The sequence below is a fragment of the Grampus griseus genome (genome assembly GCF_964374135.1).
Source record: "Grampus griseus genome assembly, chromosome: 8".
In the NCBI taxonomy this organism is placed as follows: domain Eukaryota; kingdom Metazoa; phylum Chordata; class Mammalia; order Artiodactyla; family Delphinidae; genus Grampus; species Grampus griseus.
In genome coordinates this window covers 66,935,890-66,948,202 of record NC_139002.1, presented here as the reverse complement: position 1 = coordinate 66,948,202, position 12,313 = coordinate 66,935,890, and the positions used below count along the sequence as shown (strand labels likewise).

Sequence of the window (12,313 nt, the reverse complement as noted above, 5' to 3'; positions counted from 1 at the left end):
AGGGGAAGCTGGGACGAAGTGAAAGAGTTGCATGGACATATATACACTACCAAATGTAAAATAGATAGCAAGTGGGAAGCAGCCGCGTAGCACAGGGAGATCAGCTCAGTGCTTTGTGACCACCTAGAAGGGTGGGATAGGGAGAGTGGGAGGGAGATGCAAAAGGGACGAGATTGGGGGATATATGGATATGTATAGCTGATTCACTTTGTTATAGAGCAGAAACTAACACACCACTGTAAAGCAAAAAAGATGATTTAAAAAAAAAAAAGAAAGCAAGAAGAATGTGCCGTGTATCTGAATAAAAGTAATGTCCTCTCCCGGCGATTGCTTTTTTTCTTTTTGTTTGAGCAGAAAAGTTGCTCCCTAGAAAGCAGTCTTACTTTTACTCAGTTTGGTCAAAGGAAAGTTTCAGTGCAGAACATCCTGCAGCTCATGAGCTCTCTGTCAGAGTCAGTTTAGGAAGGTCATAATCTGCGGCCCTTGATGGTCTAAGACTGTTCGGGGAAGGAACAGAGGTGGGAGAGATGTGGAGAGAGGATGTGGAAGTCACAAGAGAACTACCCCCATCCTCTTCTATGGCTGCCCAGAGGACCCCTCTGTGTGAGATGGCCCTCCTCTGTGCTGGGGATATGGCAGTGCCACGGGGGTCTCTACTTGTGCGGCCTTTTAGCAAAGTATTTCCTTGGATCTCACTTAATGGAAGCCATGCAGGCACATGATAGAAATTCAAATTACATAAAAAGATATGCAGAGAAAATAATTCTTCCTCTCACTTTTTCTTTCTTTCTTTCTTTCTTTTTTTTTTAAGCAGAGAAAGTTTTATTTCAGGGCCAAGCAAGGGAAAAGGATGGCTAGTGCTCAAAAACCTGAACCCCCCGGGTGGTTTTCAGAGAGAAGTTTTTACAGGGAAAATTTGGGGTGAGGGCTGCAGAGTGTGTGACTGTCTTCGGATTGGTTGATGTTGAGGTAACAGGGCGGTGCTCCAGGAATCTTGCCCTCAGCCTGAAGTTGCCATCCTTCACCTGGGTGGGGGGCTTAGTTCAGCAGAAGAACTCAAAGATATTGTTATGTATATTCCTTGAGGAGGAACCAGGAGCCTGCCCCAAGGCTGCACTTTAGTTTCAAGTCTGCTCCTCCTTTGTTTCTGCATTCCCTCCCTTCACTGATAAGCAACTGCTTGAATCTGCCCTTTGGAACTCAGGTAAGGTCAAGGAAGCTGAAGGAAGCCTATTTCCTACAAGAAATGGGAGACACAGAAAGGATTTGTACCCTGGGAGGACCCCGCAGGGTCCTGCTCAGTTTCAACATCACACTCTTTTTTGGCTTCTTGCCACTTATTGGCTCCATCTCAATGTCCCTCTTCTGTCTCCTCTTTTTTTCTGACTTCTAAATGTCTGAGTGTCTCCAGGCTCTGTTTCGGCCTCTTTGTTCTTTCTTATTCACTAAGACATCTCATTCAGTCCTATGGCTTTAAATACCATCTGTAGGCTGATCATTCTGAAATGTACATTTCTATCCTCAGATTCTCTCCTGAATTCCAGACTTGTATTACCAACTGCCTACTTAGCATTTGGATCTCTAAAAGAAATCTCAGACTCAACGTGTCGAAAACCCAGCTGTTGATTTCTGCCAAACTGCTCCTTCACAGTCTTCTGAATCCCTGAGTCACTTTTGACTCTTTCTTTCTTACCTTCCACGTTTAATCTATCAAAACAGATCCTTGGGCTTCCCTGGTGGCGCAGTGGTTGAGAATCCGCCTGCTGATGCTAGGGGACACCGGTTCGTGTCCTGGTCCGGGAAGATCCCACATGCCGCGGAGCGGCTGGGCCCGTGAGCCATGGCCGCTGAGCCTGCGCATCCGGAGCTTGTGCTCTGCAACGGGAGAGGCCACAACAGTGAGAGGCCCGCGTACCGCAAAAAAAAAACCCCAAATCAGATACTTGATCCATTCTCTTTTCTCCAAGCGACCACCATTTCTCAATGAACAACTACAAAATGAAGCCGGAGTAATCACTTAGCAACTTAAATTAGGTAAAAATAGTCCCTTGATTAAAACCTTCCTCCAGCTTCCCATGATACTTCAAATAAAATCTAAATTCCTTAACCTTACTTTCAAAGTCCTACGTGACCTGGACACTGTCTACGTCTCTGATATACTTTTGTTCCCTTTTCTCCTTTGCCCATTCTGTTCCAGCTGCACTGGTCTGCTTTGGATTCTTCCAACCCAGGAAGCCACTTCTTTCCCTTGATTTTTCATATGGCTTTAGTGTTCCCGGTGAATTTAAGGTTCTTGCTTCATTAGGAGAGAATTCAGAGATGAAGTGACAGGTAAGACATGGATTTATTTAGAGAGAAACACACTCCACAGGCAGGGTGTGAGCCATCTCAAGAGGTGAGAGAGCTTTGAAATATGGTGTGGTTAGTTTTTATGGGCTGGGTAATTTCATAGGCTAATGAGTGGGAGGATTATTCTAATTATTTCGGAGAAAGGCCAGGGATTTCCAGGAATTGGGCCACTGCCCACTTTTTGGACTTTGATGGTCAGCCTCAGAACTGTTATGGCACTGGTGGGTGTATCATTTAGCATGCTAATGTATTACAATGAGTGTATAATGAGGCTTAAGGTCCACTGGAAGTCGAATTTTCTGCCATCTTGGACCTAGTTGGTTCTAAACAGTTTTTGTCATGTCCTATGGCCATGTCATTCTTTTAAAGGTTGTGCCCTGCCCCCTCCCCTCCTGTTTCATTAGCAAGCCTAAAGGCGTCTCTTCATAAAGGTTTCCCTGACCACTCATTCTAAAGGTACCCAAACCCTATCATATCACCTTTTGTTAATTGTCTGCATAACACTTTTATCTACCAGGTAATTTTGTGTTGATTGGCATTATCTGTCCCAACTAGAAAGTGATCAGAAACCTTGTTTTGTTCATTCTTGTGTCCCCTGCATAATTTGACATAATACTCATGAATCATCCACAGAACATTGGATATGAGAGTCTGAGGCGCAGTTGAAGAGGTTGGAGATGTTATAAGCTGAAACCTTATGCGATACTTTCCCAAGACTACTGATTTATCTTCCAAGTATTTCTCTGTTCCACCGCTTTCCCTCCATCATCCAAGAGATGGAGAAGGCACAAAGGTGTCATCACCTCTTTCCAGGATTACCTGCACAGTTTTCCAGCTGATCTCCCTGCATTTCAGCTGTCCCCTCCAATCCATTCTCCACCTCAGTTTTCAAATCAAAAGTCTCATGTGTTACTCTCCTGCATGAAACTCTTCAAAGGCACCCAATTATCTGCAAGATAGCCATTTGCCTAACATAGAATACAAGGGCAACTCCTCTCTCCATGGTCTTCTCATGCTTTATTCTCCAGGAACACCCAACTACTTGCAGGTCTCTGTGAATACTTTGCTTTTCCTCATCTCTGTGTCTTTGCTCTTGCTTTCCACTCTGCCTTGGAATGTCTGTCCCTTAGAAGCTGTGTGACCTTGGGACATTACTTATTTTTCTGAACCTTAGTTTCCTAATAGTCATAATTCTTCACAGGGGCAGCATGAGGGCCAAGTGGTATAAAATATAGAGAATAAAGTACATGCCTGGTATACAGCATGTGCTCAACAAACTACATTTTTTTATTAGCCATGTGAATATTAACAATGACACTATCTAATAATATTGTGGAGCTAGTATAGAATTTCTGATAGTTTCTTGACCACTTGCCTTGGGGAAAGTAACTAGACCCGGTTAAAAATTCAAACTACCAGCTCTGATTCTCTGATCCTCTGATTTAGCTCTTTCTCTGTCCTGCCTGGAAACTTTGCCATTCACATAACTCTCACCCCATGATTCTCAAATCTGCAGAGACAAGATAAGCTCTTGTTTCTCATCGGGCCCTGGGGCTCTCCCTGGCTGTACACCCAGGTGAAGGGTCAGTTGAGATTACCCAGCTTTCCCATGTCTTGGGATTGGAAATGAAAACTTTGAGGTTTTCTCCAATCTTTCCCATGGACTTGCTAAACAACCAGGCTTCAGTGACTTGCAGAAGCCTCCAAGAGGTGGCCTCTTGGCAGAGGGATGCTCATAACAACAGGGTAAATGGGTCCTGCTGAGTTCAAAGCACTTTGACACCAGTTGTCTTGCTATCACTGCAAAGGGGTTTAGGCATCTACCTAGCATCTTGTAGACTTTGAGACATGAAGAAGGATAATGACCTGTTATGAACTTCCAAGGTGTGGTGGGAATGGTGAGGAAAGGGCTTTGGGGCCAGTGACATGGTTTAGCCTGGAGTGTTCCAGAGGAACACAAAGCAGACTGGATCGGAAGGGGACCCAGGTGAGCAAGTTCTCCTGGTGATTTTAATATACTTTCAGGCTTTAGCTGCTCTGAACTCTGTGAATTTCAAACAGTCTAATAGTCAGTTTGGTTAATACGTTCATTTACATAGAGACTTTAAAAACTAAGCCAGTGATTACCTACCGAATACCTACCATATGCTAAATACTGAGTTAAGTGCTGTGGAAAATTCTGAGATTAATCACGGTGCCTGCCCTTTAGGAACTCATAGTCTGGTGGGGGATATCAGACCTCTAGATCAATAACTGATAATGGTTCAGGATAAATATAAATAAACTGTAAAGCGAGTTCAGAGGAGGGAGAACTATTCAACAGCCAGTGAAAGATCTGAAGCTGAATTTTAGAGCAAGAAATTTGCACTAAACTTAAAGGATTAGAGATGGAACATGCCACGTGGAACTGTGGCAGAAAAGCCTGGGTGTGTATAGAACTGCCACAAGTTTTGTTTGGTGCACAAAAGAGATTGGAAAGATAGATGGAAACTAGATCGTAGGGGTCGTTATGGTCTGTGTAAGAAGTTTGGACCTTATTCTGCAGGCAGTGAGCAGTGCAGCAGCAGTGCAACCTGATGAGATGAGTGTTTTAAGAGGAGCTGGATGTAGAATGTAGGACAGGAGGATGGAAAGGATGGGATGTGGAGGACATTATGCAGTTGTTAGGTTAGTTCAGGCTGGTGGGATGGAGAGGAGTGGGCAACCTGGACAGAAGTTTTGGGTAGAATTAGCACAACTTTGCAACTGATTATAAAAAGAAACATGGGACAGACATGAATCGAAAATACTATGGGGACTTCCCTGGTGATCTAGCAGTTAATACTCCGCCCTCCCAACGCAGGGGGCCGGGGTTCGATCCCTGGTCAGGGAAGTAGATCCCACATGCCGCAACTAAACATCCAGCGTGCCACAACTAAGACCCAGTGCAGCCAAATAAATAAATATTAAAAAAAATACTATGAAGTTTCCAAGCATGGGTGGCTGAGGAGATTGTGGAACGAATAGCAGGTACAGAAGGCAAAGCATATTTGGAAGGAAATGGGAAGAGTTCAGTTTTGGACAAGAGGAGTTTGAGGTGGAAGTTCAGACTTTAGAGAATGGGAGGGAAATGGCTCTGGAGATGTAGAATACAAGATTGTCTGTATTGAATAGAAAACAAAGCAGTAGAATTCCATAAGATTTCAGAGGAAGGAGGGAGGTCTATTCTTTATGGAGAAAGAATGAGAACCAGTGTGAAAACAACTCTGTACTCTGGGGTCAGAGAGACCTGAGTTTGAACCCTAGCTCTGCCACATACTTTTTGTGTGACCTTGGGCAAGTTACTTAACCTCTCTAAGCCTCAGTCTACTCATCTGTAAAATGGGATAGAAAATAGCATTTTCCTTGGAGGAGATGTGAGGATTAAATAAGATGATATATGTAAAATATTTAGAATGGTACCTGGCATATGTTCAATAAAAGCTAGATATTTCAAAAAATTTATTACCACTAATAATATTACCACTAATAATAATGGGAATGATTGTGGACAGACACTTGGGGGCACTGACATTTTTGGGGGGGTGGAGGAAGAGAAGTCAGAGAAGAAGATAGGAAGAAACAATGGAAAATCAATGGATAATGATTTTGTAACATAAGGAGAGAGTTTCACAAGGACTTGGTGGCCACTGTTATCAATTGAAATGAGAAGTTAATGTAGATGAGTAAAGAGAAAACACCATTAAATTTTTTTTTAATTTTTATTTATTTATTTTTGGCTGCATTGGGTCTTCGTTGCTGCGTGTGGGCTTTCTCTAGCTGCGGTGAGCAGGGTTTACTCATCTTTGCAGTGCACGGGCTTCTCATTGCAGTGGCTTCTCTTGTTGAGAAGCACGGGCTCTAGGCGTGCAGGCTTCAGTAGTTGTGGCATGCGGGCTCAGTAGTTGTGGCTCGTGGGCTCTAGAGCACAGGCTTGGTAGTTGTGGCACATGGGCTTAGTTGCTCTGTGGCATGGGGGATCTTCCCGGACCAGAGCTTGAACCCGTGTCCCCTGCATTGGCAGGCAGATTCTAAACCACTGCGCCACCAGGGAAGCCCAACACCATTAAATTTGGAAGAAGAGAGTATTAGTTTGCTAGGGCTTCTATGACAGAACTACAAACTAGGTGGGTTAAACAACAGAAGTGTATAGAATCACAATTCTGGTGGCTAGAAGGCCAAGATCAAGGTGTTGGCAGGGTTGGTTCCTTCTGAGGGTATGAGAAAGAAACTGTTACATGCCTCTCCCCTAGCTTCTGGTGATTTGCTGGCAACCTTGCCATTCCTTAGCTTGTAGACACAACACCCGAATCTCTGCTTTTGTCATCAGATGGCGTTCTCTCTGTGTGCATGCCTGTGTCCAAATTTCCCCTTTTTATCAGGACACCAGTCATATTAGATTAGGGCCCACCCTACTCCAGGATGACCTCACCTTAACTAATTATATCTACAAGAACCCTATTTCCAAATAAGGACACATACTGAGATAGTGGGGGTTAGAACTGCAACATATGAATTTTTCTGGGGGGGTGGGGCACAGTTCCACTTGCCACAGGGAAGGTGGCCTTTGGGAGAACAGTTTCAGCAGAGACCAGATTATACATAGGACAATAGAAGTCAGGAAGTGGAACTCTGTGGTGGAAGGGTAACAGAAGAGCATGGGACTAATTGAAGTAGATTGACCGTGAAGGCAGAGAAAATGTTTATACTGAGGACAAAGCAAAACGGATGTCTGAGCAATAACATGTGTCCATGTCCAAGTCCAGAGGGTGGACTTTTCTGTACCCTCCTGCCTGGCACCCCCCCAACTCTTTTCTTTTGTTTTTGCCTGGATTATATGAAGAATTGGTTTATCTCTCCAGTTGGCTCATGAAAAAAATTGTCACTGAGAGAGAAAGAAAGCAAGCACATGCAAGCAACCCTGATTTATATTATACTACAGAAATATAATGAGGGAAGGAGAAACGAAGTCCTCCTTTGGGTATAACCAGAGCATATGCACTCAGAGTATTTCAGGATTTCTTTTAAAATTCCTTTTTTTCCCTCCAAAGAAGATATGTAGCTTAGAATGAAGAACATTTCCTTTGAGAAAAAGCTTTAAAGATAGTAATAATCTTAATTAAATAGTCTTTCATACTCAGAAGGGAACAAAATTATAAATGTACATGCAATTTTCTCAACCGTATGTTCTTTTTAATGATATTAATATATCCCTAGAGATAACAGTAAAGCTTCTTCCTAAATAGGTAATATTTTATTAAAGTGAATGAAATTTCATGTTAGTTTGAACATCATTTTCAAGAATTAAATAGTAATCATAGTCTCAGATAAAGTGGGTTTCACTTTCTTCTATGGAAATTATTGGTGCTGGTCAAAAACTAGTTTTAGGATGAAGGAAACAATGAGTCTCCTTGCTAAATGAAGACAATTCAAATTCCCTGAGATCTTGCAAGCATGACCATGTTATTGATGATTCTGCTTATGCCAAGATAGCTATCTTAAGTAAAAATTAGAATAATTTAAAATTTGTATAAATCTAACTTTTGCAATTGACTGATTGTTTTAATTAAACAAGTCAAAATAATTTACATTTATGGATTCAGCCTTAATTAACCTCTAAGAGCATAGTATGGAGCCGTGGCATGAGGACTCAGGCTGGAAGCAGAAAGACTTGAGTTCAAACCCTGGTTCTAAGATTAAAGAAAAAGGAGACGAAAAAGTATGTAAAATTGGAAATGATGGAGATTAAAATAACTGTACATATAAATCCCCCAAAGGAATAAACTGAAGTGAAAAATATAAATGTACCAATTACCAAACATGATGTTGGAAAAGTGATTAAAAAGCTAAGACTGAAGAAGGCAACAGGACCAGACAGATTCACAATTGAGTTTTTTTCCTTATTTTTAAAGAATACATAGTTCAAATGTTTTATAAACTAGTCTAGGTCATAGACAATGATCATGTATGAATGTAGATGCAAACTTTCTAAAATATTAGCAAATAGATTCTATTAATGTATCTAAGAGTAGTAAAAGAAGTACAGTTTTTTTTTTTTTTTGCGATACGCCGGCCTCTCACTGTTGTGGCCTCTCCCGTTGCGGAGCACAGGCTCCGGACGTGCAGGCTCAGCGGCCATGGCTCACGGGCCTAGTCGCTCTGCGGCATGTGGGATCCTCCCAGACTGGGGCGCAAACCCGTATCCCCTGCATCGGCTGGCGGACTCCCAACCACTGCGCCACCAGGGAAGCCCAAGAATGCAAATATAGTTCAGTACTGGAAATCTATCAGCATAATCCATTAATCAACAAGCTAAAGAAAAAAAAATCAACTTATCAATTGAAAAGACATTTGAAAATTTATCAACTATTCCTGAAAAATACTCTGAATAAAATAAAGATTATTTACCAGAAACGAACAGCAAATATTATCCTAAATGGTAAAATGGTAAAACCATTTCAGTTCAAACCAAGAACTAGACAGGAATGCCTACTCTCCCCATTATTATTTAACATTGTCTTGGAGGTTCTTGCAAATATAATAAACAGATAAAATAATCGGTAAAAATACTGGGAAAGAGGAGAAGAACAATCTCTTTTTCTGAACATATGATTATATACATGGAAAATCCAGGAAGCTGTAGTAAAAAACTTCTTAGAATTAATAAGATAATTTGGCTAGCTGTCTAGCTGCAAGATAAATATATAAAAATCAGCAATTTTTATCTATTATAAAAATAAATAGCTACAAGTGGAAATGTTAAAAAAATAATAACAACAAAAGTATAAAATAAAAAGAAATTTAACAAGAAAGGTATAGGACTTATATGAAGCAAATAATCCATTAGAAGTTGTGTGTCTTATAGAGGGACACAAAACAAGATATAAACAAATAGAAATACCATGTTTTTGGATGGGAAGACAATATTAAAATGGTTAATTCTTCCAAAATTAATATATGAATTTAATGAATTTTTTTATGCCGTTAGGATTCCAGTGGCTTTGGAGTGAGGAGGATTCAATAAAATAATATTAAAGTTTATATAGAAAAATAAATGCCCAAAGATGGTGCAGAAAAATATGATAAAAAGACTAGTGAGAGAGGATTTACAAGATGTCAGAACATACTATAAATTAAATGTTGTATTGGCATAGGAATAGATAACTAGATCCGTAGAATAAAATAAATAATCTGGAAATAGATCCTGAAATGTATAAGCATCATCTGTATTAGAAAATTGATAGTTTAGTTCTGTGGGAAAAGGATACATTTTATAATGAATGATCCTGGCAAAGCTGGCTATCCATTTGGAAGAAAAACTTGGACCCCTATCTTATGTATGAAGCAGCACTAAAAGCCCCCAGAATCAAGATGAATGGGAAACCATCCTAATAAACACATTTTGGATAAAAAATAAAATAACATAAAATAAATAGTTTTTATATCTATCTTTAATAGATAATTAAAGATAGATGTAACAACTAAATATAAAAAAATTAAACTATAATATCTTGCAAGATATTCTGGGAGACTACATTCCCGGATTTTATGAGAATTGCTAGCGATGAGGAAAGACCCTTTTAAGCAGAAGCTTAACCATATTTAACTATATAAAAATTCACACTCTTGTATGGTGAAGATATCATGGGCAAAGTCAATAGACAAATGACGAATTTGGAAAAAATAATTGTAATGCAGGTGACAGGTAGAAGATTTGTTATGAAAATATACTAAGAACTCTTACACAAGGCAAGCAAAAGATAAACTATCTCATAAAAAATGGCCCAGTCATATAAATAGGCATTTTGTGGAAGAGCAAATTCAGTTGCCAGTAAACATACGAAAAGGTGCTCAAATTCATTAGTAGTTAGAGAAATGCAAATTAAAGTAATAATGAGGTTATTCATTACCTCTACCTGATTGTTAGAAAGAAACAGTAGTGCCAACTACTGGGATGTAGAGAAAAAGGTACTTGCATACTTTGCCAAAGGAAATATGAATTATTTCAGTCCTTTTGGAAAGAGATCTGGCAACTTCTAAAAATAAAAATATATCTTTTCTTCAACCTAGCGTTCTCTTAAAGACTTTCTTTTATACATATGAACCCATCCTGATTTGAAAGGATTTCTGTAAGCTACTGTGTTTTTTTGTTCTCTCTCTCTCTCTCTTTTTTCTTGGTTACAGAAAGCTTTATTTTTCCCATTTGGTCCAAGCTTGGGAGAGGGCTACAGGGCGGTTGAAAAGCTGTGAGAGGGCTTCCCTGGTGGCGCAGTGGTTGAGAGTCCGCCCGCCCACGCAGGGGTCACGGGGTCATGACCCGGTCCAGGAAGATCCCACATGCCGTGGAGCGGCTGGGCCCGTGAGCCATGGCCGCTGAGCCTGCGCGTCCGGAGCCTGTGCTCCGCAACGGGAGAGGCCACAACATTGAGAGGCCCGCGTACCGCAAAAAAAAAAAAAAAAAAGCTGTGAGAAGCTGCAGAGACGGGACTGCAGGCAGAAGCCCTGACGCCAGAGGGGCTCCTCAGAGGCCGCTGGGCTCCAGAGGCTCGCTAGTCACGACTGAGGGCGAGCCTTTCAAAGAGATACTCGTCCAGCCCAACCTGGGGACCAGCCAGCCGGCGGAGGTTGGTCAGGTGATCGCCCATCTTCTTGACGGCTTTTACCTGCTTATCTAGGAAGTGGCTCTCCAGGAAGTCACAGAGGTGGGGGTCTGCGCGGGCACAACCCACGTCATGCAGATCCAGAAGGGCCTGGTTCAGGTTCAGGTTCAGGTTCTGCTCCTGCTCCCTGAGAACGGCGGCTTCCACAGCGTCCTGGGTTTTACCCCACTCATCTTGCTACGGCTTCTGACCGTCCTGGAAAAGGGCGTGGCAGCCGCACTGGTTTTGCATTTTCAAGAAACGCTCGGCGCCTTCCTGCTTCTGCTCTGTCAATTCATGGAAAAAGTGGACCATGCCCTCCAGAGCCACATTGTCGCGGTCAAAATAGAAGCCCAGAGAGAGGTAAGTGTAGAAGGCCCCCAGGGGCACGTTGGCCAGGCGATGGACAGCGGCCTCCACCCCAGGGGAAAAATTCTGACGAATTTGGAAGCTCATGTTAACGGGTAATAAGGAGCTAAGCTCAGAAAATGGTGTTAGCTGGTCCCGGAAGCCGAGGATAGCTGAGTGGCTGGTTCCCGAGGTTGCGACTGGCAAAAGGGTTGGAGGGTGGTTGGAGGCTAGAGGAAGGGGCGTTGCTGGGTCTAATCTGGCCAAACACCGTGGAAGCAAGGGACAGAGCCGGGGGACTGCCGAGTGCACTGCAAGACTAAGATATTGTTAAGTGAGAAAAACAAGGTGCCAGGAAATGTAGATAATATGATTCAATTTTTATAAGAGAAAACTTCCCTGGAGGTCCAGTGGTTAAGAATCCGTCTTGCAATGCAGGGGACGCTGGTTCGGTCCCTGGTCGGGGAACTAATATCCCACATGCCTCGGATGCAACTACTGAGCCCGCGCGCCGCAGCGAAGGATCCCGCGTGCCACAACAAAGACCCCATGCACCTAGTGGGGAACGCGGCAGTGGGTGGGGATGGTGGTGTGCTGAATTGGGCGATTGGGATTGACATGTATACACTGATGTGTATAAAACTGATGGCTAATAAGAACCTGCAGTATAAAAAAACAAACAAACAAAAAAACCCAACTAATACTAAACTTTCTTTGGGTTATTTGTATGGAAATATGTTAATATAAATGTTTCAGACATTACATGGAATTTCTAAAAATCTTAAAAAAAAAAAGACCCCATGCAGCCAAAAAATAAATAAATAACTATTTTTTAAAAAGTCAAGAAAAGATAATATGATTCAATTTTTATAAGAGAAACAATGAAAAGCTTCTCCCACTCTGAATATGAAGGTGTGAGATTATATAAATATGGAGAAATACATGGTCAGATTCACGCT

At 41.8% G+C, this 12,313-nt stretch overlaps 1 pseudogene across 1 annotated transcript; it reads right to left on the bottom strand.

The window, feature by feature from the left end:
• Positions 1-10,916: 10,916 nt before the first annotated feature.
• On the bottom strand, positions 10,917-11,462 carry LOC309826300 (ferritin light chain-like; annotated as a pseudogene). Its single transcript has one exon. The product of its transcript is annotated as a ferritin light chain-like (transcript).
• Between the last annotated feature and the right edge of the window lie 851 nt (positions 11,463-12,313).